Raw genomic sequence first — 27,496 nt, 5'->3', positions numbered from 1 at the left:
ACTCTGGCGGCTCCACCTGTTCCACCCGCACGAAGGGGACCCCCGGCGAGGAGTATCTTGGCGGACAGGGTGCTCAAGCTCAACCCGCCGGGGTAAATTTACTGTCATTTTTAGCCATATTTGTTTCCTTGAATTTCATATGTTCCGCTAACTTACTTCTGCATTTCCACAGATCTTCAAAGAAGAGGTGGCAACCCGGTACTTCGCTGCCCCAAGCCCGCTCCTTCAAGCGGGCAAGGAGCTGCGGGGCTTGGATCGACCGGAGGTACGTCGCCGAGCCCGGACGCGGCCTCCGGGTCGCAGACGGTCGCGGCAGGATCCTCCTCCTCCGTTGGAACTGCCTTCAGCCTGGGAGCAGGGTCGCTCGCCAGGCGATCATGGGGTTGAATTACCTTCGACCCCAGTGTGTTCCAGCAGGGGCACCAGGTAATCGACAACATCCAGCAGTAGCAGTGGATGTTCGTCGATTTAATCAATGACGCGCAGTAGCACCATGCTCGCATGGTTGCGGAGCTAGGCACCACGCGAAGGGAGGCAGAGGAGCAGCGCTCGGAGCTGCAATGCCTCCGGGAGGAACTTCATCAGGCGCAGCAGGCAAGGGCGGCGCCTACCGTGCAAGGGTCCCGGAGGCTGAAGTCCTCCGGCAACTGTGGGATCAGCAGTAGGAGCACCAGCGGGAGCTCGAGCTGCTGAAGGCCACGCACACCAAGGACGAGGAGGAGCACCAGGCGGCACTGGACTCATTCCCGGAGCATCTCCGGGAGAAGTCGAACTTGTTGTCCAATTACTCCCTGGAGATCCAGCGCCTCTGAAGCGATCCTCCCCCTTACTAGGGTTCGATCTCTGTGTTTACTGTGCTAGTCCCTGGATCGACTAGCACACACAGTTTCATGATGAAATATACAGAAACAAAGGTCAAAGTACTTTATTACATCGCAACATCCAGAATTTAAATAGTACTTACAACCTCGCATGACCTCTTGGGCCAGCATAAAACTAATACCGTTTCATCATCATAAAACAATATTTCAAAACTGCAGCGGAAAAGGGTAGAACAAAAGGGCCTCAACTACTCTAACGTGAGAGCATGTTGGAATGTAAAAACATGACCCATGACAAAACGATGAACCTCACTCATCGTCGGATCCACCTGCAATGTTAATTGCAGCCACTACGTGGTCAATACATTTGAATGTATTGGCAAGTTCACCAGAGTTATAAAGGACCTACCAAGTACATGCATCATTTGGCTAGGTGGAGTTTGGCTGTGTAACATCCCAATTTTTCTAATTTGGATGTTATCACCTTTTTCATGTCACATGCATATCATTTTGACCATATTTGAGTTTGGAGATGATCTTACAATTTAATTGGGAGTTTATTTGGACCTTAAGAGTGATTATATGCATTTGTTAAAATTTATTTGAGCTGCATATGCATTAAAAATAGTTTTATAAATTATATTTCATGAGGAAACTATTTTTCATATCTTCCAAACAGGTATTTGGAATTTCAGGAATTTTCTGGAATTTTTCCGATGCCGTTTGGTATTTTATTTGCCTTATTTGATTTTCTGGCAATTTAGAGACCCAGAAAAAAGCTATTTCTTTATTTGTTTTTCTTTTATTCCGCGGAGTACGTTTTCTCTACACGGAGGCGTATTTCCGTGAAACCCGTTTTCACTTAAGTGTACCGAAGGGGTATCTTTTTAATCTCATCGATCCATTTCCCATCCAACGGCCATCCTTCCTTTTTCCTTTTTCCTTTTTCCTTTTCCTTTTTTTTTCTTTTCTCCTTTCCTCCTTCTTCTTCCTCACACAAGCACAGGCTGTGCCTGTTCTAGCTGCGTCCATGGCCAAGCCCAGCCCGGCCGCCGCTGCTGCTCGCCGGCCCCGCCCTGCCGCCCTGGCTCCGCCGCTCGCCGCCACAACGCCGCAGCCCCGCAGCCCCGCCGCCTGCCCGCGCTGCCCCTGCCATGGCCGAGCCCGAGCTCGAGCTCGAGTCGCCGGCGTCCATGGCCGTCCACCTTGAACACCATCCTCCAAACCGTTTTTCTCCGCGATTTCTTCGCTAATTCGTGACCCACACAGCAAGGAATCTATCCCAACATGATTGAAACCCTCCGGACTCTATCTCGTCCGAGTTTTAAGCGAAACCGAATCCCGTTCAAATCTCACCCGCCGCCGGCCTTATCCCGAGCGCCCCGAGCCCTATAAATATCCCAAGCTGACGCCCTCGAGAGCCCCGACCAATCCCTCGAAATCTAGCTCGAAGCCGCAGTCAACCTTGCCACCAATTTAAAGTTTCGTCGCCGTTTCCACGCAAACTCCGGCGAGCAATTCCTACCGCCTCGCCCCAAATTAGCCCGAGCCACCACCACCTTTAGATCCCTATCGACGCCTAGAACACCATACACCACAGCCTTGCCTCCGGAAACCTCTGTTTCACCGACTCCCATCAACTCCGGCGAACTCCATCTTCTCCGCTGAGCTTTCTTGCTCTGTTTTCGAGCTGCAGTCTGTTTTAATTAGCCTACTTCTATACTCCGTATCTGGTAGATCCTATTTAGGAAATTATTTTTGCATCTGGTAGCTTACATCTTGCTCTATGAATTAGACCTCTTTAGAAGCCCCGTCTCTATCATCTTCAGCAGTGCATCATCGTTCCAAATCGGTATTCCCAGTTAGTCTGTTTTAGATTAGATACCTTTCGACGTTCTTGTTGAGTAGATTGTAGACCCGTTTAGGTTGTAAGCTTCTGTAGGATGACGAGTAGGTCTTGTGTTACACCCTGTTATTTTTTTTTGCACCTTTTGTAGGTTTAGATAATGACCTAAAAGTTTGTCAAAACTAGCTACCTGTTAAAAAGAACTTAGACACCGGTTTAGTCTAGCTAACACTGTTATGGATTAGACACTTTGGAGAGCTTAATGTTTAAAACCTATAAACCCCTTTTGGTTTATTCTTTCTGTAATGTAAACATTGGTTAAAACTCTACACCTCAGAACACTTTTCACGTAACATGTAATTAGATTACATTACTAGATTAATAATTGAAAACTGTATTCACAGAATGCTGTTTTTGATTAGCTACTTTCGTAGGCTTGTATCTTTTGTTTCGTAGCTCCGTTTTAGATGAAACTTTCTGTGTTATAAGCCTTAAGTTATGTTATTAGTTTCAGTACCTTCCGTACCGTTAGTTCAAACGTGTTTCAACATTCCCCTTCCTGTTAGATTCGCTATCTGCTATCAGCTTGTAGGTTATCATTTGTCTCCACTTGGTTCCAAATCTTGTCCCTAGCCTTAGATCTGTGCTTGCGGTTGGATTAGTATTAGTTGTGCCTTGTTAGCTGCTTTTCTAAATTTAAGTTTTGTAATTCTTATCCGGCTCTTATTGGAGTTATAATTTGGAGTTGTTGAATAAGTTATTCATTGTTGCTTTCGTTCTTCGCGATAGATTATCCCGAGTGTGAGTGCGAAGAGTGCCAGGGAAATTCTGATCGTTACAGCAACTCAGGCTCAGGCAAGTGGATACCTTTGATCATCTAGAATCCTATAATTTTTGCATATGCTACTTTGTTTATAAGTTGTAGGCATGCATGTGTAGGTTTATATTGGAATGAAGTATTTATAAAATGCGTTTGCAATTTATTAGCTATGTCCTAAGTAGTATGCCTATAGGTTATTGTCATGCCACCAATTACCCTAAGTTATTACTTGTATGATTTTTACAAAGTGCTTGCTACATCATTGTATCGGGAGGGACCCAAAACTATTTTCAAAGTATTATGTGCTCAGAATTGAGTCGTATGTGTTTGGAAAAATGTTTTCGAAACAAAACCTCAAAATGTTTTCAACTGGGCGGAGTGGTATGTTTGAGACCATTATTGGTTGTCGACAAGGGCAGCATCCAATTCGGCTCTGCAGATGCTCAGGATTTTCGGTGGGGACCGTCGTCCAGAATCTAAAAGTTCAATTCTTTTCCAATGGAACCCAAAAGCTTACCTATACAACCACCTGCTATTATGGCTCTAGCTTAGTCGAATAACTAGCGGGAAACCCTTACTTGGGTACCGTCATCCGGAGAGGGGCCAATGTGCTCATATGGGGCGGGCGGTGCCAGGATTAAGTATAGGGGGCTTATAGTGAAAGACTTCGTCACAATCTTTACCTGTTGCGCACGTTTGTTGTTAGGCAACACTTTGGACTGATTGTGTCTGGTGGGTAAAGTGTACAAACCTCTCGAGAGTGTCAATCTAATCGATTAGCCATGCCCTTGGTTACGGGCAACCTTTGAGCTACTAAGTCTGGTTAAAAGGAGATCTTCTAGTTTTGTTTTCAAAAACCAAAAACTGTTTTGACTCGATGGAAGCATCCACAGAATGAGTATCTACTCGATGGATCCCACAGAATGGGTCAGGGAAATCAAGGGTTGCTATGTGAGTGTCAGTTTGACCCAGAATACATAGTTAGGTCGTGGAGATTCCATAGAAAGACCATATCTACTTTTCAAAACTATTTTCTATGAAATTCTAGATTTAGAGTTTTGCAAAGAAAAGCTATTATGAGTATTTCAAAATGAAACTTGCTGTTTTGGCAAAAGAACCATAGAAGCCACTTAGGAACTATCCAATAAGCATGCACTTGCATTTCTCCTAACCTCACGGGTATTTACTTGCGAGTACATTCAATGTACTTATCTGCACCTATCATGTGCAGAGAGTGATAATTAAAGGAAGGAGGTACGCACGGTCGCGAGTCTACATTCAACTTGCCTGTGGCGTGGATGGAAGCTCATTTATCTTCATTTGATATTTTAGACTTTCGTTGTGTAATAATACTCTGGATTGTTATCTTTTATACATTGTAATAAAGACATGAATTATGATATTTCATCGTGAACTGTGTGTACTAGCATTGATCCAGGGACTAGTACTATAAACACAGTGATTCCAGGACCTTAATGGTCTGGGTCGCCACAGGCTGTTTGCATAAAAGCATCATAGTTCAATCCTATCATTTTTAATCAAGTAGTTTTTAATTCTATTGGACACGGGGTAGAAACACCCATGCTCCTATTAAGCTAGGCACATTGAGTAGAAACATCAATGCTCCTACCCAGTTCAAACCATTCATTTTATTAGGAAATTGGAATAGAGTGAGACCTTCCTTACAGCCCCAATATCTAGTTGCTCATAATTGTCCGTAACTGGGGACACGGCTAAGTACTTAGTTTGACACTCTCGAGAGGTGGTACACTTTACCCACAAGAAATAGACGTGTTAATCCCTTGCTTTCCTCCAGGTGGAGTAGCAACAGCATCGATTACAGGAATTTTCAGAACATATTCCCCCAAACCACCTGAGAGACGCGTTCCAACCTACACTGCTACATATCGATGTCACCTCGGATCCAGGTTCATATTTCTTACATCCATCCTGGCAGAGCCCATAATACCATGTGGTTGTACTGGAAGCTACTAAACAGGAAACTAGTCCAGTCTCTGGTTACCCCGGGTGGCATTCCTCAGTTGCAATGCAGGCGCTCCCATAGAAATGGCGAGACGACTCATAGAAATGGACCTGACGTCACATACATCTCCACTTCCTCAAAGCAGCCCACCCAGGACGGTTCATTGAATTACTTGTTTTGCCATACACTTGTAAAACCATATTTGTAATTCAATAGTATCACATTGTAATAATATCGCCCTCGTTTATTATCATAGCATAGCATTTTACTACTACGATGGCAATTGGTGGTAAGGTCATGACAAAGGTATTCTATACTACTAGGAGAAATCATAGCATAGCATAGATACAATAATAATCCTAACAATGCAAGTAATAAAATCTAATGCATAATTAAGTAATGGGTGAATGATCAAAGTGAACTTGCCTTGATAGTAGTTGGTATTCAAACATTCTTCGCAATCACACAGTTCACTCTCCAAGAAAACTAAACAATACAAACAAGGCATACATAAACACATAATACAAACAAAAGTAAAAAATGTATGCCATGATGCAACGTAATACATGTCACATGAGCTTGGTTTATTTTATATGGGTGATCTACTGATCCTAAGCATAAATAATTAAGACAAATGCATTACGGTTTTTAAACAAAAACCAAAAGCTAGGGTTTAATCCCTAAAATAAGGTTTTATTTGCATCAGTCAAATAAATTAATTCAAAATATTTATTTCTCTCTCCTATTGCACACAGGATAATAAAAAAAAAATTTGGCACTGGTTTTATTCAAAAAGGACTCCTAAATAATTAGTTATGATTTAAATGGCATTAAACCCTATTCTGCAATTTGAATGTGATTCAAAAATTCAAATTTGAAAATGGACAGTGCTAAACGATTCTACATTTCCTAAGGATTCCAAATAGATTAAAGTCGCGGAGGCGTGGGCGCGTGCGAGCGGGGGCGAGAAGGGGGAAAGAGAAGAGGAGGGGGAGAGCTTTATAGAGACGCGGGCTCGGAGCTCCTGGAAGGTCGGAGCAGACGGTGCGGCGGAGATTGCACACGGCGGCGTACATGGCAGGCGGCGCGGGGATTGCGGGAGCATTCCCCGCGAGGACGAAGCCCCTGACAGGTGGGCCCCTACAAAAGTGCCTTTTAATTATTCCGGGGAATTAGAATTACATTTTTATTTTTATTTTACCGTGCCACGTGTCACGTTCTAATAGGCGCATACTGGTTCGATTAAGTGACTAAAAAGAGATCTAATCTGAGCCGTTGGAGATGGATGAACGGTCGGGATCGATCAAGGAGCTCACCGGCGAGGTCTAGGGTTCCGGCGACAGCTCCGGCGGCGGCGCGGCACAGGCAGGGCGGCACGGGGGCGTTCCGGCGACGTGGGCACGACGGGGAAGCGCGGGAACGGAGCGGCTTGACGTGGCGGGGCCGGGGACGCGGTCGGCGTGGCGCGGGGCAGTCGGACGCCTCGCATAGGACGAAGCGAGCACGGCGACGGGCGGCGGAGCATTGGCTCGGGTCGTCGGGGCGCTGCAGAGCACAAAAACAAAGACGGCGCACGTCATGGTGTGCGCGAGAGAGAGAGGAAGATGAAGGGGCAAACGGCGATGAGGATGGCTCACCGGAACTTCGTCGGCGAGAGAGAAAGCGGCGGCGGCACGGGTGAACTCCAGCGAGGAATTTCTTCGGTGTGGTCGCGCAATTGACTGGGGAAGCAATGGGGAAGAAGAGAGGGGGTCGCGGGGTTTAAATGGACGCGCTCGGGGCTGCAAAAGGAAAGACGGGAGACGAGATTGCGGCGGTGAGCGCGCGGCGGCGAAGAAGGCAGGCGGCGCAGGGATCGCGGGCGCCTTCCTTACGAGGAAGACGACCCTGATAGGCGGGCCCCGGCTGTCAGCGGCTCGGTGCAGGCGCGCACGTGAACCGGGCCGGTCGGTTTGACTCGGGCGCGCGGAACTGGCCGGTTCGGCCCAATTTGGCCTGGCCGGTCCGGTTTTCTCTTTTTTTTTTCTTTTAGCCCTTTTCTTATTCTATTTTTCTTATTTCTTTGATATCTTTTGATTTTGAACTCCAAATTGGCCCAAATAAATTCCAGCAAATTTGTAAAATCATGTTTTACCATGATTCAACTTTTGGGAGTGATTTCCTTTCAAAATAAAATATATAAAAATACATTTGTCCTATAAATGCCTTTAGGGCTATATAACTATTTAAATAAAATACATTTTCAACTCCAAATAATTATCCAAAAATTATGGGATAGCTTATATATGCAACAAACCCTTTTATAAATAAACCCTATTGGTTTGAAAATCCAAAGTTCAAATGGGTGTAAACCCTAGGGTTTAAATTGAAACAAAGTCTTTTAAAGCCTTTTGAGATTCAAATTTGAATTCAAATATGCAATTGTGGCATGATGCTCATGGATGCAATGCACATGTAAAAGTTTGAAATTTTGGGATGTTACAGCCTCCGGCGAGAAGTCGAAGAGCTGGTGACGGCGGCTGCAACAACAGCCGAAACTTCGACGCGCCGGGAGAAGGAACTGCAGGAGCAGTCCCACACCCGGGAGCGCGAGCTTGCGGGGCAGCTCAAGGCTGCCCAGGATGCGATCTCGTCTCTCCAAGGCAAGCTCGACATGGCGCGGCAGGAACTTCAGCTTATCGACGAGGACAACACCAGGAAGGCATCCGAGATCGGTAGGCTGAAGGAGGAGTGCCGCGAGCACAAGCTACAGGTCCAGGACGCTCAGGGAAAATGCGATGAGCAGCGGACGCGCGGAGCGGAAGAGGCAACTAGGCGGAAGAAGCTGGCCGACTCGGCGGTGGAGGCGCTGCAGGGGTTCGACATCCCTACGACTTCCTTCGATGGGGCGAACATCGGCAGCTTCACCCCCTTCTTCACGGATTTCGTTGGCCGGCTACACGGCCTGGAGAACTGCGTCAAGGCCTTCGGGGACCGACAACTCGGCTTCGCTGCCGAGCAGGTCGCCGGGCAGATCCTCACCCGCGTCCACTCCACCCGTTCGAGTCGGTCTTCGACGCCTAGTCAGACGAGGAAGAGGACAAGACCCATCGGGAAGCGGTCCAGGGCGTGGTGGACAAGATGGTGGCACGGATGCAGAACAAGGATGATGAAGCTGAGCCGCGGAGGAAAACGCTGTCGAGGAAGCTCCCAACGCCGAGGACACTTGCCGCTGAGACTGCTGCTCCGGAAGTGCCCCCCACATAGTTGTATCATGTGTTCACTTTGTATTATCCCCAACTACTTCATACATTCGTCTGTGAACTCGTTTGTTATACTTTCATCTTATCCAATGAAAATTTACTTGTTCTTTGCTTATAACTGGCTTGCCGGGTAGTAATGCTCTGTTCTTCATGTGTTATGCCTTGTGTTCCCGGGGACTTGCAAACTACGTGCCTAGCCGGACAAGGGACCTGGGACGGACCCGCGGTGCCGACCTGGGGCCAGACAGTAGCGGCTAGCCACTCCACCTGCGGGTTAACTACTCCAGCGCACACACCTTCGGGACGGACCCGCGGGCCACGCATGGGGAGCGTCCTCCCCCCGCAAGCGCCCTTCGTACCCTCCGGCTACACGGGAACTGAGCTCACCCCGCAGTGCGATTAAAAGAAGAACTAAGGACTCAAAGCAAAGTACTTAGCTTCCTGTTTTCTCAGTATGTGGATCCCTCAGTGTTTTGAGTGCCCATTAGAGAGTTGTGGCAAGAACGCGGAGACAATGCATCCTTCAGCGGCATGCGCCGAGGGATGCACCACCACCGCGTCTTCGCTACGCCTCTCGCCTTTGATGTTCTTGTCTCCGAGATTCTCTTCTAAGTGATGTGGCAGGGCCGCGACGGTGGGAACACCCCCGGCGCTGCCCTTGCCGCCACGCATGCCGAACCGGCAGCGGACGCGTGGAGGCACTGGCCTTGTCTCAGTTTCCTGCATCAAGTCTCGAAGTAATTGCCATATATGTACTACTTACTCGCAAGACGACGACATCCGTGACTGCCCCACGAGCATCATAGGGTGCCTGAGTCCCCTTCTTTATCTTGCATGTCAGATTCTTGCGGCGCCCAAGGTACATAACCAAAAAATTTGAAATGTACGAAAAACAGCTTGCATTGGAAGATCTCCTGCCTCCCAGCCCCCTGGCACAGAAGAGTCGACCTCAGACTTGGGTGTGAGCGCAGTTATATTCCCAAGGTACCTTCCTTGCACGTAACAGGTTGCGGACGGATCCGGCAACTGCTTTGGCCTCGTTCTGGGTGACCCGGCGACGAGCTTGGTTTTCGGGGTTTCGGCAGCCCCCTGCTCACAGCCAAGGGTGAGGAGACAATTCTGTGCACCTAAAGCAGGAGACAGAAGTAGATATTAACAAGAAATACAATATTCATTGAAATAACACTTATCTTTATTCATATTTTTGCTAGCGGATTACAATCAGGCCTTGCCCGGCTATACTAGCTTAAAGAGGCACACTGCCGCAGCATCACCCGTCGGTAAGGCGCCATCGTTTCATGGGTAGAACTTGCGTAGGTGCTCAATATTCTAACTATTTGGCATCGGCAAGCCTTCTTCGGTTTCCAGCCGGACAGCCCCTGGTCTGGGCACCTGCACTACCCGAAAAGGGCCTTCCCAGTTTGAAGTCAACTGTTCCTGGCCATCGTTCCTTGTATCTTGCGAAGGACGAGGTCTCCATCCTCGAGCCCCCGGGGACGGACTCTTTTGTTGTGGTAACGACGGAGCCCCTGCTGGTAGCCAGCAGCCCACACAGCAGCCCGGCATCGAATTTCCTCGATGAAGCTAAGGTCGTCAATCCTTTGCGTGTGTTGGCTGTCATCGCCATACGCGCATACCCGAGGTGACCCATGCTTGAGCTCGAGGGGCAGTACAGCTTCTCCCCCGTAGATGAGGGCAAACGGAGTTTGGCCCGTCGCCCGACTTGGCGTGGTCCTGATCGACGACAGCACGGGCTGGAGTTCTTCGACCTAGTTCTTCCCGTGCCCTTTGAGCTTGTCAAAGGTTCTCGTCTTGAGCCCCCGCGGCACTTCTGCGTTGGCGCGCTCCACCTGCCCGTTGCTCCTTAGATGAGCGACAGAGGTGAGGTGGATCTTAGTGCCCATGTCCTCGCAGTAAGCTTGGAACACCGCACTAGTGAATTGCGTGCCGTTGTCGTTGATGATGCTGTTAGGCACACCAAACCGGCACTCAATGGCCTTGAAGAACTTGATGGCCGCCCGTGCCGTGACAGCTCGCACAGGCTCCACCTCAACCCATTTTGAGAACTTATCGATGGCCACGAGAAGGTACTCGTAGCCGCCGACAGCTCTCGGCATCTTGCTGACGTTATCCAGCCCCAGACCGCAAACGGCCACTGGTTGCTTGTAACATCCCAGAATTTTCCAATTCTGGAATGTTAAATAAAATAATTATTTTAATTAAAATATTAGCTTTGGAAATATTTTGGTTGTGAATTTCTGAAGGATTTGAAATTTTTAGGACTTATTTAAATTTTTCCACACCTGTTTGAAATTCAACAAAAGAGTGGATTAATATGACTATCCAAATTATACAACATGGTTGGGACATTTATATAAGTCCAAAGAATTCTATTTGGAACCATTTGCATATTATGATTCTAGCCGAACTATTATTCGCGTCTAATAAATCCTATTTTCTTTCTGAAGAATTTATTAGCACACTAAGTTTCCAATTTGGATGCCATGACCATTTGAGAGCATCGTTGGAATATTTGAATCAATTAGAAATGATTTCTGACATTTGTTTAACTGATAAAGAAAGAGAATAATATGACTTTCCTAAGTATATGGTTGGAAAACATATTTAATGATTCACCTATGTTTTCTCGATTTTTATTTTTTCATGTTCATTTTGTTTCGAGAAGAAGTTATTAAATATTCGAGAAGAGGATAACGTGACATTCTCATGTGCAAATGTTATTCCAACATTTATTCCATTGTTGAGAGTGGGATAACGTGACTTCCCAAACATATATAGTTGGAAACATCTGCGGTGTTTACATGGTTTGTGATTTGGTGTGATAAAGCTATTTGAGAACTTTATTGAACTGTATATATATTATAAGATGTTATTTGGAGTTCAACCCAATGGGTATTTAGCTAAGGAAGGGTTTAAGTGCAAAATATGCCAACCCAATATTTTGTTGGAGTTCAAACTAATTTATGAAACAAAGGTTTCATAATATAATTCAAAACCTATTTAATGTATTACTTATAAAGCCCTAATGACATTTATATAAGCAAAAGTATTTTTACTTATTTTATTTTGAAAGGATTCAAGTCTCAAAAGTTCACACTTTGGAGGATTTGAATTTACAAATTTACTGAAGTTTATTTGGACTTATTTGGAGTTAGGAATCAAAAGTTATTAATAAAAACAGAAATGGAAAAAAAAAGGAAAAAAAAAAGAATGGACCGACCCAACTGGGCCGGCCCATCTCCACCGAGCGCCAGCCCAGCCAGAGCACGAGCACCAGCTCGTCTTCCTCCTCTCCTGTGCATGCAAGGAATCTTTTCCTTCCATATTTTCTTTCTTCGATTACTTTCATTTCCGCGCATCTCTCTCCAAAAAGAAACCACCCCATCAATCCTCACTATCCCGGGAACTCATTCAGGAAATCAATTTAAAGTTTCCTCTCATTATCACAGTTTCCAAAAGAGGCGCCCCGAATGTCGGCCGTCGACATCCATGCCCGAACTCCCTCCTCGGCCACTATAAAAGGATTCCACACGCGTCACTTTGAGCCTTTGCCTCTCCTCTCCCAATCCCACGTAAAAAGTTTGGCCCTAAAAACCTCTGTACAACCGGCTATGTTGACGTCTTCCTCCGCCGGTCACCGCCACCATTGTTGTTGGTGAGATCACCCCGAACCTCCGTTTTTCGATTCCTTTCACCCGTAGACTCATGTGACCCTTACCTACCTTTGTGACAAGATTTCGTGACCTCTTGATGCCGTTGGCCACGCCTGGAGCTCCGCCCGTCGCCATCCGGAGATGCTACGACCACGCAAGCCGCGTCACGGTGTCCGCCTCGACGTCTTCCACCGCCCCATCGAACCCTACACCGACATTATCGCCGTCCTCCTTCAACTCCGGTGAACTCCGTGTCTTTTCCGGTGAGGAACTTTTCAGCCGCAGCAGTTTTGATTAGCCATGTTTAGAAGCCCATATCCTTTGATCAGTGTATCATTTTTGGTCGAATCTTTCTATTGTAGTTAGAGCACGTCCACCTCTCTAGACCAGACCTGATTGTATACCCCGTCTCCATGATCTTCAATATGGCATCTTCGTTGGAAACTGCTATTCACAGTATGCTGTTTCTGGATTAACCACCTTTCGAAATTAATATAAATTGTTCAATTGATCCGTTTGGTTCCAAACCTTCTGTAGTTCATCAATTAGATCATGTTCTACACATTAGTGTACACCTTGCACGACTTAGGATTCATCTACAGAGGTGCATCTTCAATCAAATGTCGTATCTGTTAACACTGTCACATCAGTTAGCTATGTTCCGGAGCCTATATCTTTTGATCCGTTACTTCAAATTAGATGATTATTTCTTTCATGTCAAGATCAAATCCAAATATAAATCCTAGACCTATTTTAAAACCTTTCCAGGTTCATCCACACTAGTGCATCGTCATTGCAAAACAGTACGTTCAGCAGTTTCCCACTGCCAATTCTAAGCCTTTAGATTAGCCTGTTTTCTAAGCCTGTATCTTTTGACTCACAACTCCTATTTAGGTTAAACCAGTGGCTTTTGAAAGCTTGTTAGATCTAGTTTAATTCATCCCATTGGTCCTCTGTCTTTTGAAGCCATTAGTACCAGTACATTTTCAGTATAAGTTAGTATCTTTAATTTGTCAGAATCAGACTAGCCAGCTTTGCAAGCCAGTAGCTAATTCTCTGTAGATCCTTTTGGGATGAGACTTGTTGGGTTAGCAAGTACAATCTTAATAATATACATTAGTATACTTTTCATCCCATGCTCTGCCATTTAGCACCATTTGCCAAACAGCCAAAGTATCTAAGTTATAACAGTTCCTATAAACTAAAATTCCATACTTACCCACTCTAGTCTTAGCCCTAGGAGCTAGAACTTTGTTTAGGGTTAAGGTATTACTAGTTATACGTTAAATTGGTACGGTTATTGATTACTTTTCATGTTGACTTGTGTTTGGTGTTCATTTGGAGTTATATATGGAGTTATTTAAATTGTGTGAATTGTGTATTTATATTTGGTTATTCGTTCTCTACGATAAATCACTCGGAGTGCGATTGTAGTGATTGTGTGTCGCTTAAGAAGGAGGCCTCAACAATCCTAACCAAGGCAAGTTCAGTTTGATCATTTACCCATTATTTTATTATGCGCTAGAATTTATTAGTTGCATCGTTAGGATTAACTGTATCTATGCTAACTATGATCTGTCCTAATAGTATAGGATACCTTTGCCATGTCCTTACCACCAATTGCCATCGTACTAGTAAAATGCTATGCTATGATAATATACGAGGGTGGTATTATTACAATGTGATACTATTGAATTACAATATGATTTTCCTAGTGTATGGCAAAACAAGTAATTCAATGAATCATCCTGAGTGGGCTGCTTTGAGTTTTCGGATGTCGTGACGTTAGGTCCATTTCTATGGGACCCGCTGAGTCATCTCTCGGTGTGATTCGGGAGCATCCATGGTCGTCTCCCCGTGCGATTCGGGGAGCGCCTGCGTCACAATGTGGGATGCCACCCGGGATAACCAGAGACTGGACTAGTTTCCTGTTTAGTAGCTTCCAGTACAACCACATGGTATTATGGGCTCTGCCAGGATGGACGTAAGAAATATGAACCTGGATCCGAGGTGACATCGGTATGTGGCAGTGTAGGTTGGAACGCGTCCCTCAGGTGGTTTGTAGCAGTGTAGTGATAAAACTATTTGGTTAAAAATGATAGGATCAAACATTGAGGCTTTTACGCAAAAAAGCCTGAACTCCACCTTGCCAAATACTGCATGTACTTGATAGGTTCTGTTATAACCCTTTGGTGAACTTGCCAATACATTCAATGTATTGACCCCCTAGTGGCTACAACGTTTAAATGTTGCAGGTGAACCAGGTGAAGTGTGAGGTACGAATTGATAGGGTTGCGAGTTTGCATTCCAACATGTTTCGACTGTGGAGGTGTTATGGGACTCCTGTATCTTCTGCCTTCCGCTGCAAGATTTTATTTTCTTTTGAGATAACCCATGAGGTTATGCAATATGTAAGTTACTACTAAATTCTGGATCAATGCGATGTAATATACTTTTGACCTTTGTATCTTGATATTACATCTTGAAACTGTGTGTGCTAGCGAGTCGATCCAGGGACTAGCACAGTAAGCACAGAGATCGAACCCCTAGTAAGGGGGAGGATCGCTTCATTGCTCTTCTTCGCGTGAAACTGGCAAGCTTCACAGGTTTTGACTCATTGTTCGGCGTCGGTAATGCTGTTGGCCAGTAGAAGCCGTGCCGAAATGCTTTCCCAGCTAGCGCCCTGGAGGCCACATGATGCGAGCATGTGCCTCGGTGGATATCCTCCAGCAGCATGCGCCCTTCCTCTTGGGGCACGCAGAGGAGCATAACTCCATTTGGATGCCTCCGGCAGAGATCCTCGTCCGCCAAAGCGTACATCTTTGCTTGCCGGGCTACTCGCTCCGCGGCAATGTCTTCTCCCGGAAGGGTTCCATCCTTGAGGTAGTGAACGATATCCACAGCCCAAGGTGGTGGTACCCGGCTCAAGCATGCCACGAGTTCGGTAGCATGGTGCCCCGTAGCAGCGGAGTCCCCTTGAGTTGCCAGAGGGGCTTCCCGAAAAACTGACTTGGGATCAACAGAGGGCTTTGACTGCCTCTGCACGAATACCCCAGGAGGCACCTTGCTGCGTTCAGCTGCCCATTTGGACAACTCATCCGCAACAAAGTTGTCCTTGCACTTGACGTGCTCAAACCGCAGTCCCTTGAACTTGGACTCCCGTTTTCGCATTTCTTCCACATACGCTGCCATCTGGGGACAGTCGTAGTCTTTGTTCACGTGATTGATCACGAGTTGGGAATCCCCACGAACAACCAGGCGCTTGATGTCGAGGGCGATTGCCGCGTGCAGCCCGGCTAGCAACCCTCGTACTCCGCTGTGTTGTTGGTGGAGTTGGCGAAGTCGAGCTGAATCACGAACTTGACTTGATCTCCTGTGGGCGACTCGATCACTACTCCAGCACCGACGCCCTGCAAGCTGAAGGCGCCTTCGAAGTACATGACCCAATACCCTTCATCTAGCTTGCCGGGAAGGCTAGCTTCCGGCTCTTCTTCTTCTATGCATGTTGACGTCCACTCCGTGACGAAGTCGGCGAGAGCGGCACTCTTGATGCTCTTGGTGTTCGTGAAACGCAACCCAAACTCCGCTAGCTCCATCCTCCATTCGGCCACCCTCCCGGTGGCTTCACGGTTGATGAGGGGCCGCTCCAGGCAAAACCCGTACACCACCGTGATGCTGTGCACCTGGAAGTAGTGGCGCAGCTTCCATGAAGCGAGCAAGATCCCAAGCAACAGCTTCTGGACCTGCGCGTACCCATAGTTTGATTTGGAAATTTATTGAATTATAGTATATTTCTTAAGATGTTGTTTGGGATTTATTTGAGGCTTATTTGAATTCAAAAAGTATTTATAAACATTGTTTTGGATGGAAAATATTTTGACTAAACCCATATTGGGCATTTTGTTATACCGGAGTTATCTTGAAGTTTTGGAGTTCATATGGTATTTTCAAATGCCACATTTGAATTCCCGTGATTTTTTTTTATAATTAGAAAGGATTTGAAAATCCTAATTCCACTCCTGGGCCGAAGCCCATCTTCCGTAGCCAGCCCGGAGACCCATCAGCCCAACCTCCCGCGCACGAGAGCACGTGCTCGTCTTCCTCGTTGCATCCAGGGGCAGAAACACGCAGGGAGAGAAAATCACGCCTCAATCTTCGCCACTACCCGCGCCTGCCTATCCCGTCCTCCATCCAGGTTCGCTGAACTGAACCCCACGGTCCTCCCCTTCCATTTCCCCTCCTCAATCTCTCTTGATCACGCCCGTACCACCTCAGTGCCATTGATGGCCGACGCCATTATTTCCGGCCGAAACCACGTCGCCCGATCACCCTCCTCGGACTATAAAAAGACGATTCTATTCACGTCACATCGAGCCTTTGCCACTCCTCCCTCATTCCCGGCTCCAAAGTAATCTGACGTTCTGGATCTCGAAAATACTTCCTCAACATGCTGATATAAAACACATTATGCACTCTGTTCACTAACTCGGGCAGCTCAAGACGATAGGCTAAATTCCCTACTCGTCCCACTATCTTGAAGGGTCCAATGTACCATGGACTAAGTTTTCCTTTGATATTAAACCTCACAACACCCTTGGTAGGTGATACTCTGAGAAGCACCTCGTCACCTACTTGAAATTCCACTTGCTGCCTCTTAAGATCTGCATAGCTCTTTTGTCTACTCTGCGCTGCCAACATATGATGTCTTATTTCAGCAACCCGCTCAGTGGTCTGTTGTACCTAGTCTGGCCCCAACACAGCCTTCTCACCCACGACACTCCAGCAAAGTGGCGATCTGCACTTCCTTCCATACAGAGCCTCAAAAGGTGCCTTGCGGATGCTGGCCTGGTAACTATTATTGTATGAAAACTCCACAAGTGGTAAATGATCCTCCCAACTTCCTTGCCACGATAGAATACAACACATTAGCATGTCTTCAAGTGTCTGAATAGTGTGCTCTGACTGGCCATCTGTCTGGGGATGAAACGCCGTGCTAAGCCTCAACTGTGTACCTAAGGCATTCTGCAAGCTCTCCCAAAACTTTGAGGTGAACTTAGCATCTCTGTCAGACACAATGGTTTTCGGCACGCCATGCAACCTTACTATCTCTCGCACATAAATCGGTGCCAAATCACTAGCCGAGGTTGTGGAACGAATAGGAATAAAATGAGCCACTTTACTAAGTCGGTCCACAACCACCCAAATAGCATCCTTCCCTCGCGGTGTACGAGGTAGGACAACAACAAAATCCATAGCAATGTCGTCCCATGGCCACTCCAGAACTTCTATGGGTTGCAATAACCCTACTGACCTCTTATGCTCAGCCTTCACCTGCTGACATACCCCACAACACGACACATACTTAGCCACATCCACCTTCATCCTTTTCCACCAAAAGCTTTTCTTCAAGTCCTGGTACATCTTATTCTCTCCTGGATGTACAGTATATGGAGTACGGTGTGCCTCCCTAAGAATATCTTCTTTTACTTGGTATTTCTGTGGCACACAAAGACGACCGCGAAAATGAACGGCTCCCAAGGCATCCAAGGTAAAATTTCCCACCTTACCTTCCCGAATGCGCTTCTTAACTTGTTGCAATAATCGATCTTGCTGTTGCGCTTCTAAGACACGCTCAGGAATTGCTGAATCCAAAATGAGGCATGACTCTGAACTTGCAACCCCTGCATAGCAATATGAAATGCCATCCTCTCAAAATCTTCTATCAAAGAATTTAGTGTTGGAGGAACTGGCTTGCGATTAAGAGCATCTGCAACCACATTCCCTTTGCCCGGCGTATACTGAATGTTGAGATCATAACCTTTGATCAACTCCAACCATCTCCTTTGTCTCAAATTCAAGTCCTTCTGAGTGAAGATATACTTGAGACTCTTATGATCTGTAAATATGTCACATGTGGTGCCATAAAGATAATGCCTCTAATTCTTAAGTGCAAAGACAACTGCCGCAAGCTCTAAATCATGCGTGGGGTAATTTTGCTCGTGCTGCCTCAACTGCCTCGATGCATAGACAATAACCTTCCCATTCTGCATAAGCACGCAACCCAATCCTACACTTGAAGCATCAGAATATACTGTAAAACGCTCACCAAACTCTGGAAGTGCAAGAATGGGCGCAGAAACCAAGCGCTCCTTCAATATACAAAAACTGCGCTCGCAAGCCTCGGTCCACTGAAACTTAATCCCTTTGTGTGTAAGCATCGTCATAGGCTTTGCAATGATATAGAAATCCTTCACGAAACGCCTGTAATAACCAGCCATGCCTAAGAAACTTCTCACCTCTTTGACATTAGATGGCCTCTCCCAGTCAACAATGGTGGAAACCTTGCTAGGATCCACAGATATACCCTCTCCATTAATCACATGACCTAAGAAACCAACTTCTGAGAGCCAGAACTCACACTTCTTCAACTTAGCATAGAACCTGTTCTTCCATAGCATCTCGAGTACCGTACTCAGATGACGTGCATGCTCTTCATCGGTCTTCGAGAAAACAAGGATATCATCAATGAATACCACCACAAAATCATCATATTGGTGCAGCATGCTATTCATTGCTTCCATAAAATAAGCCGGGGCGTTAGTTAATCCAAAAGACATAACCTTGAACTCATAGTGTCCATACTTCGTGGAAAACACTGTCTTCTCAATATCTTGCTCTCGCACCCTGATCTGGTTATAGCCCGACTGCAGATCAATCTTTGAGAAGACCCTTGCTCCCTTCAATTGATCAAACAAATCCTCGATGCGAGGCAATGGGTACTTATTCTTGATAGTTACTGCATTACGGGCGCGACAGTCCACACACATACGCCAGCTCTTGTCCTTCTTCAAAGTGAACAAAACATTAGCTCCCCATGGCGACACACTACGCCGAATCAAGCCCTTTGATAACAGGTCATCTAACTGCTTCTTCAACTCAGCTTGAAAAGGTAGAGATAAACGATATGGGGCTATTGAAACTGGGCGAGTACCAGGAACAAGATCAATACGGAATACCACGTCATGCTCTAGTGGCATACCTGGTAGCTCAGCAGGAAAAACGTCAGGATAATTCTTAACCACGTGAATATTCTCAATTTGCAAGTCCTTACTTGGTTTCTCTGCCAATGCCCAAAGGATTCCGGTCTTGACAACTCTTTGACGTGGAAACAAAGCAGCCAAAACTGATAGAGAACGCGGGGTGCACTTTCCTAAAATATTATCTTTCTACCTGACGGGGCCTCCAAACTGAGTCTTCCAGAAACAAGATATAACTGCTCGATTGCGATAAAGCCAATCCATACCGAGAATAATATCAAAAGTTGGTAAAGGAATCACCATCAAGTTTGTCACAAAATCCTCATCCTCTATGGAGATAACACAACCGGGGCAAACCACTGAACTAGTGATGAACCCACCAGGAGAACTAAGTCAAACGGATTGGGATATCTCTTGACTAGACAGGTGGGCTCTTTTAACAAAATCAAGCGATACAAAAGAAAAGGTAGCACCAGAATCAAAGAGAATGAAAGCATCAAAGGAATCCACTGGTAGTATACCTGTAACCACATCTAAATGGCCTAGAGAAGAAGTTGTCGGCATGGTATAAATCCCAGCCTATGCCGAAGAAGAACCTCCAGATATCCGTTGCGGTGCTGGAGCCATAGGTGGGGCTTGTAACTGAAGTGGTGCGTGTGGAGCGGGCAGAGGAGCTGCAGGCCAGTAATAACCTAGCGGCGGAGGAGGATACTGCTGATACTGAGGGTACTGAGGTGGAAACTATTGATACTGTGACAAGTACTGATGAGGAGGGGCTGTCATCATCTGAACAGAACCATGAGACGATCTAGTTGATGTAGATGGTCCCCGAGAAGAACTAACTGCTTCTGAAGGTGCCCCTGAAGATGTAGCCGCTTGCCACTTGATGATAGAGTTTGGATTCTCCTTGCATACCCTGCTCATGTGGCCGTTCTTGCCAAAGAGACGACAAGACCCTGAAAAGTCACACTCAGCAGCACAATGTCCCTCACCGCACTTGAAACACATCATGCCCTGCCCTGGGACAGGTTTCAAAAAAGTAGGGCGTGATGCTGAGGATGTCTGAGGCCCTGACTGCTTGGGTTTGGAAGATTGATGGTTGCGCTGGCCTGACTTGAACTTCTTGAATGTAGGTCGCTGAGTAGACCCCTCCCCCTCCTGGTGACTCCTCTTATGACCACTTCTCGTGCCTTCAGTCCCGGAAGTATGAGACGCTCGTGCCTCCGTGAGCTGTACCTGTAACTCCATCCTCTAGCTCGCTCAACCACCTTCAGATAGTTAGTTGGTGGTTTCATCCCAATGACCTCTCGGTACCTCGAATTCAGCCCTTCAAAGAACTGCTTAGCCTTCGCTGGCCCATTCTTATCAACTGATGGAACAAAGCGAACAATCTTACTGAATTCTGTCTCATACTCATCCATGGTCAGGTTCCCTTGTTGGATGTTCCTTAGGGCAACCTCCATCTTGTCAGTGAAAGAACTGGGGTAGTACTTAGCAGTGAATTGCTCAACAAAAACATCCCATGTGGGTGTTCCATGGGCTGGAGTCCAAGCTGCACGGACCCCTTCCCACCAATCATCAGCCAAACCCTTTAGCTGAAAAACTACAAAGACAACCCTTTCCTGTGGGGTCATCACTGAGGCACCCATGTACTTCTCCATTGTGCGCAACCAACTTGATGCCTCCATGGGTGTCCCTGTTCCATCAAAAGTGTCCAAGCGCATGGCCAACCACTTGTTGAGCGTCATATTTGGAGCAGGGGCATCATGATCACTAGATTGGCTCACAGATGCTTCTGCATCTCAGTGACTGCTACCAGTAGGCTGATTTGCATGGCTACCACTGCCCCCATTGTTTCCACGACCTCCACCACAACCACGACACCTCGGCGGCATCGCTCTGAGCAAAATGTCGCACCAGTGGCACCCGGGGTACCACCGCTGCGCAATGCGTGGGCTTTGTCTCTGAGTTCCCGGGATGGTCTCATCTCGGGCTGCAGCCACGAGCAGCCCGGCAAGCTATCAACCTGAAAGGACTAGCGGGGCTTCAGGAAATATTCCCGCCGGGACACCTCCCGGGAAGCCACTTCCTGGGAGGGGGTTCCCGGATGTGGTCAGGCTTAGGCGCCTTCCGGGAAGCCACTTGCCGGGGGGAGGGGTTCCCGAGCATAGGGGGCAGAGCAGCAGCGCCACGCGGGCGCGTGCCAGGCGTCGAGTGCGCAGTCTCGCCAGAGCAAGGAGTCAGGCGCACGGCGCATTAAATGAGCCGACAGGAGGGGCGTTACCGTCTAGTCAGGTAAACAGTGGATGTCCAGGGCTAGTTCTTAGGCCTTAGGCCCCTAGCAAAGGAGTTGGCACTCATGCACACTCACCAGCGCACCGAGGGGAAGTTGCCATGTCTCCCTGCTCGACACTTGTAATGCATGCACCGTGGCACCTGTGGTATCCCCTTAGTTATAAAAGGAGGACCTCCGCCTAAGGTCAAAAGGAGGGTTTTTTTTTGGTTGGTTGGTTGGACCAGTTCACAGTTCACTACTAGCAATAGCCAAAAGTAGTAAGCGGTACTTAGCCGAAAAGAGAGAGCACCCGGGGACTCCCTCCGGCAACCTGTAAAACCCTAGTTCTTTGGCTAATAACAAACTCAGAAGCACGTCGTAGGGTTTTACACCTCAGGGTGGCCCGAACCTGGATAAAAACGTGCATGCATGTGTCCTTAGCTTGCATGCATTCTGGGTACATTAGTTTGCAGTCCGTGTACGCCATCGGCCATGCCGACGATCGCCGGAGCGATCCCCGACGCTCCTGCCGAACCTAAAAAGGGGTGTGACCGCACGCCCCCGGTGTCGGAGCCCCGTGCAACGACACAAAACCACAAAATCAAGAACAAGTTTAACACCCCGGATATCGACCCTACCCGGAATATTACCACACTACGCAAATAATATTAACTCATGGGAAAAATTAGAATTTTCGGCGAAGTCTCCTTTGTTTGTAAGGACATCCACGACAGGCAATTTATAAAATCTCTCAAATATTTCCAGCAACTAGAAAGTCATGCACGTAGTTCATAATAATTAAGTAAACTCCAAGTAAACTAAACAGGAAGGCTAACGACTCCAACTAACAAAGGAAATGAAAGGGGTTCTCAACAGTGACTTTGTCTCGCATTAAGAATGAAACTATGACTCTAATTGATAACGTGTGATGTGTGCTGTCCAGATTTTGTGTTGCTACTCCCCCCATGCATGCCATTGTTTGGAGTACCTGGAAGACCAAACAAAACAACAAGAAAGCAAAAGTGAGTAATCATTACTCAGCAAAGTACAGTATAGAGCCAAAAATAACAACATACATCATATGAACACAGTCAGAAATAAAAGCCATGAAACTCTTTATAAACTTTGTACTTTTTTGATTGGAGCATTCCAGAATATTCACCGTTAACTTTCTCACCGTCCGCACCGGAATAGTTAAACACATGAATTACTTGCCGACCTAGCTCAAGCTCACCGGAATAGTTACATAATAACTTAACTCATCGACCGCACCGGAATAGTTACCTATAACTTACTCACCGCCCTGGCTTAAAATAAAACTTATCCGATAGCACAAACACCAAAGAAATCAAATATCAACTCGGATAACCAAACAACGTTGGCAAACAATTTCACAAGGGGCTCGTCACGTACTTGCCTTAATCCCGAAACAGGAGGGACGATTAATCCGCAGATTTATGACTCACACCCGGAACACCTGGACCTGTGAGGTAAAGCAAGTCTTAATACACCAATCCAGACTCTTATCTTGCCTCCAAATAACAGAAAAGTACAGGCTACTGAATCTGACCAAAACAGAAGGTATCATGCTACTGAAACTGACCAATCAAGCCACCTTAAATTCCTTACTAGTGCAATGCCAGCGTCCAGGTGCTAAACAACTAGCAGCACTAGTACTAATTAATCAACATCTATTCCAAACTCAACCGGCAGCAACAACATGACTGCTTTAATCAACCTCTGGCCGCTAGTGCAGGTGTCTGCTTTCTAATCAGACTGTAGAAAAACCAAAGAACTGAACCAGCTGCTCAACTAAACAAAATGCAGAACTAATCCAAAACTTCACCTAGAGCTAAACACCAATTCCACGTGTGTTATGTGCTAATGTACCCAAACTTCAATTAACACGACTCCTTGTATATGCCCCTGACCAACAGCCGAGACACTTGATTCCAATCAACTAACGGGCAGCAACTAGTAGCAAAGTTTTCACCGGCAAAAACAAGCAGCCGGCAGTACTAATCAATTCCGGTTCTCTGAAACGAACTGCACGAACTAGCAAATTACATCCAGCGCAAGGAACCAGCGCAGACCGTACCTGGCAGCAGTTCCCAATGTAGACGCCGGCGAGCAGCGAGGCCTGCAACCACTGCGGCACCAGCAGCAGGGCAGTCACGAGACAGCAGCAGAGGCGAGCTCGTGGCGGCGGCAGCGGCGAACTAACCCTAGGCGCTGGCGGCTGGGTTGGCGAAAAGAAGGCTCGGCCTTGGGCAGTAAAACAGAGGATTAAACCAAGGGTCCCTGATCCTTCTCCGACTCACGTTCCACACAGCACGCTGTTTTTTTTTTCTTTAATTCCTAAATTCACTTAAAGGCTGAAAATAAAGGGTGCTCCAGCAAATTGATCCGGGCTCCAAAATTGACGAACATATAGTCAATTTCGATCAACTTGACGAGACGAATCTAACAGTGGTCTCCGATTTTCTGTACGGCTTGTGATTCGGAAAGTCAAATTATGGTCAACTCTGTCGGTCCAAGCTGAAATTAACCTTCATAAAATTCAGGGTATTACAGCACCCTCGCAGAATCTCTGGATCAAACCTTTTAGATCCACCGGAATAGGCAATTCTGGAAACAAGTAAGGTGCGCTTCCATCACGTAGTGGCTACAGGACTTCAGACATGTCACAGCTCTTGCGACTCGATCTTGTAACAATGCAAGGATGTAACCCTTATCACGGTTGGACCAGAAGGCCGAGGCCATAGGACCCGACTGTGTTATTGCATCAAGACGACTCCTCACACGCTCCTCAACATACGGTTCTGGCATCATTTCTGCAAAAGGAAACCAATCAAAGTCAGTAGGTGATCCGGCTGTCACAAATCTCAAGCTACGGGAGCAAGCGATTACCTCGCGAATCGGCACTCAGCTTCACTACCTCACCAAGAAGGAAGTCCTCTCGGCCTGACGCATCCTGATTTTCCAATCGGAGCATGGAAATTTCATCCTGTGCTAACGCAAGTTGGCGCTCGGCACGTCTCAAACGAATGTGCATGATCTCAAGGTCATCTGAAGAATCCATCCTTTTCTGCAGGACAATTATCTATCAATCAGCCAATCGCGCCTAACAAGATTGTTCAGATCAATCCCGCACCCGATTATTTATAGTCTGCTGCAGCCTCAGGGGCTACTCCCACCGGGAATATTCGGAGTCCGATGAGAATTCGTATTCAAGCAGCTGGGATTCAACTCAGAATTAGGATACAACGACTCAGAGTGTTTCTTTTCCAAAAGTAAAACCTTCACATGAAGACAAGGTTACAAGATTACAATTTAGAGTCCGGTCACTACTACAAACAGTCGCAACCGGACTCGGGGGCTACTCCCAACAGGAACGCTAGTCGCGCACCCGGTAGAACCTACTCTACAACAGCTTACAAGTTACTATCTACGTGACCTGCCGCGCCGCAAGACGAGTCCCTCCTCTACTGTATCCCATCGCTGGATCAAATGCAGAGCTGCTTCTATATATGGCTCTATGTCATATGCTTGACCAGGAACAGCTGGCAAAGTGGTGACTCGCTAAAGGTCTAAGTCTGGATAGTTAATTCGCACAAAGGAATGAGCAATCTTGGCACCTTTCACCAGTTGAAGCCGTACTAGCTCCTTCATTTTGTCTTCGTCGTGGAACTTCACCATCAGACTCCCCAGACCTGAAGGCACATCTTCTAGTGGCCAGAAGGCTCGATGAGTCGAAGCCAGTGCATGAAGCAAAGTATCTCCTGACTTGTTCGACTCGATCGCATAACAGCATCAGGTCATAGCCCCTCGATCAGTCAGACCAAAAAGACGAGTGATCGAGGGCCTGACGAGCATGCAAGGCAGTGTCCACCCTATCTCGCTCGGCACGAGGATCCTAGCGGATATCTGTAGATCAAATTGAGAGCATGATTTTTCAGAATGAAAAAAGAGCAAATCATGAGAAGTGACAAAAACACTTACATTTGAGTCGACTACTCAAGTCACGAAGCTCTTCAAAAATAAATTCCTCTCTGTTGACTGCCTCCTTTAACTTGGCCTTGTTGGTTTGGGCGTCACCCAGAGCATCACGCTTTAACTTTGTCATTTGAGCTTCGGCGTCCTGCAACTGTCTTCGCAGAAGTCCTGAGTCAACTTGAGTTCTTCCACCCAAACCGGCTTGGGGTTCACTGGGAGGAGCAACCTTCGCAGTCGAATTCGAAGGATTCGGTACTCCTTATGGTTTCTGCACAAGAGACCCAGGTCACTAAAGTGCTAGCGAGTCTCTTTTCGTCGGAGTCGATTCACAAAAAAATTTGATTTCATTTCAAAAAGCTCAACTGGAGCAGTTCTTTACAAAAGAAGAAGTTTACAAAGGAGAAAGAGAGCTAAAAATTCCTAAGGAAGAATCGCCCACCTTTGGGTCACCAGATAAGACCGAGCCTATCTCCCCGATCGGTTTGTTCGGTTGCCGCAACGAGATGTCAGCTAGCTCCTTGCCTAGTCCAATGAAAGGCTTCAGGTTGATCTCGTAGCCCGCCTCCGATCGAGTTGATTGAGAAGCGACTCGGCGCAGGACATCCTCTTCGACGCCATGCGCGAGAGTGAACGCAAAAAACAACTCCGCATTAGTAAGGGCTTGGACCTGGTGGAACCTTTCTATCGGGTCCCGGCTCGAAGTAAATAAGTCAATGGGTCCGTCTAGAGACTCCGGCACTGGCCCATCAGGAAACATTTTCTTGATCAGGTTGGTCAGCACCTTCGTCACTTGGCGAAGTTTGCGTTTGGCCTCAGCGCTGACACCTTCAATTGCCTCTGAAGCCTCGATGAAGGTTTTGCTCCTTCTCCCGAATTGGACTTCAGCAGAGGCGTCAAGTGTTCCTGTAAAGAAAGGAGCTAAATCAGCATTAATTATGGGACAGAGTTCATCCCACATGACAAGATCAAGTGCTTACCAGCAACAGAACGAGCGGCCCCTTCGAGTCGCTCGGTCCACACTTTTTCTCGCTCCTTCTCCGCAGAGAGGCGAGAGTCTGCGAGTTTTTGAAGACGGCACTTCCCAGCAGCCACTTCCCCGAGTTCATAACAACATTGGTCTAGTTCTGCACGGAGACGATCACGTTCGGCTTTCGTCTTCTCGAACTCTTCAATGAAACTCATCATGAAAAGAATGGTCGGCTGAGAAAATTGGCATCTCAAGTCATTACTTGATACACTCCCACCGGGAGATCAAAAGCAAAAATTATAAAGACTTACGTGCTGACTCAAAGTCAAAGATGTCGCCTGAGGGTGAATCGACTCATCCGGTCGACGTCCTCTGCTCACTTCAGGGGGATTAACTACTGAAGCTACCCCGGGTTTGGCCGTCTTGTCGTGAGTTGACGAGCCTGATCCTTTCGGGTCCAAACCCGTTGACTCAACTGCTGGAGCTTTGTTGCTCTCGCCTGAGCCACCCGTATGGCTGACAATATTTTCAAGAATTCAGTAAACTCCTAGAATGCTAAAGATTTTTGACAAAAAGCGTACCTGCTACAGTCGAACCCGGCTAGAAGGCCATAACGACAGGCCCGCCTGATTTGGTTCTCTTCAACGCAGGTGCAGCCGTCGAGGGCTCGACGTTTGGGTCCTTCACGCCAATCGATTGGGTCTGTACCTGCGGAAGATTTTCTTCTCTGCCGCGCTTTTTTGCCAGCGAAGAAGCGCAACCTGACTCATTGTCGAGTCCCTGCAGTTAAAGACATTATGAGAAAAAAACAACTCAGGTCAAGGTTAACTGGTT

General features: G+C 46.9%; 1 long non-coding RNA gene across 1 annotated transcript; it reads right to left on the bottom strand.

The window, feature by feature from the left end:
- Positions 1 to 22,407: 22,407 nt before the first annotated feature.
- Positions 22,408 to 24,002, bottom strand: LOC104581760. The gene is made up of 3 exons (XR_729898.3): positions 23,798 to 24,002; positions 23,113 to 23,182; positions 22,408 to 22,687 (listed from the first exon to the last, which is right to left on the bottom strand). It is a non-coding gene; the product is annotated as an uncharacterized LOC104581760 (long non-coding RNA).
- Between the last annotated feature and the right edge of the window lie 3,494 nt (positions 24,003 to 27,496).

This window comes from Brachypodium distachyon, chromosome 1 (genome assembly GCF_000005505.3).
Source record: "Brachypodium distachyon strain Bd21 chromosome 1, Brachypodium_distachyon_v3.0, whole genome shotgun sequence".
In the NCBI taxonomy this organism is placed as follows: domain Eukaryota; kingdom Viridiplantae; phylum Streptophyta; class Magnoliopsida; order Poales; family Poaceae; genus Brachypodium; species Brachypodium distachyon.
Note: the sequence above shows the minus strand (reverse complement) of the source record. Positions and strands in the feature narration are given on the sequence as shown.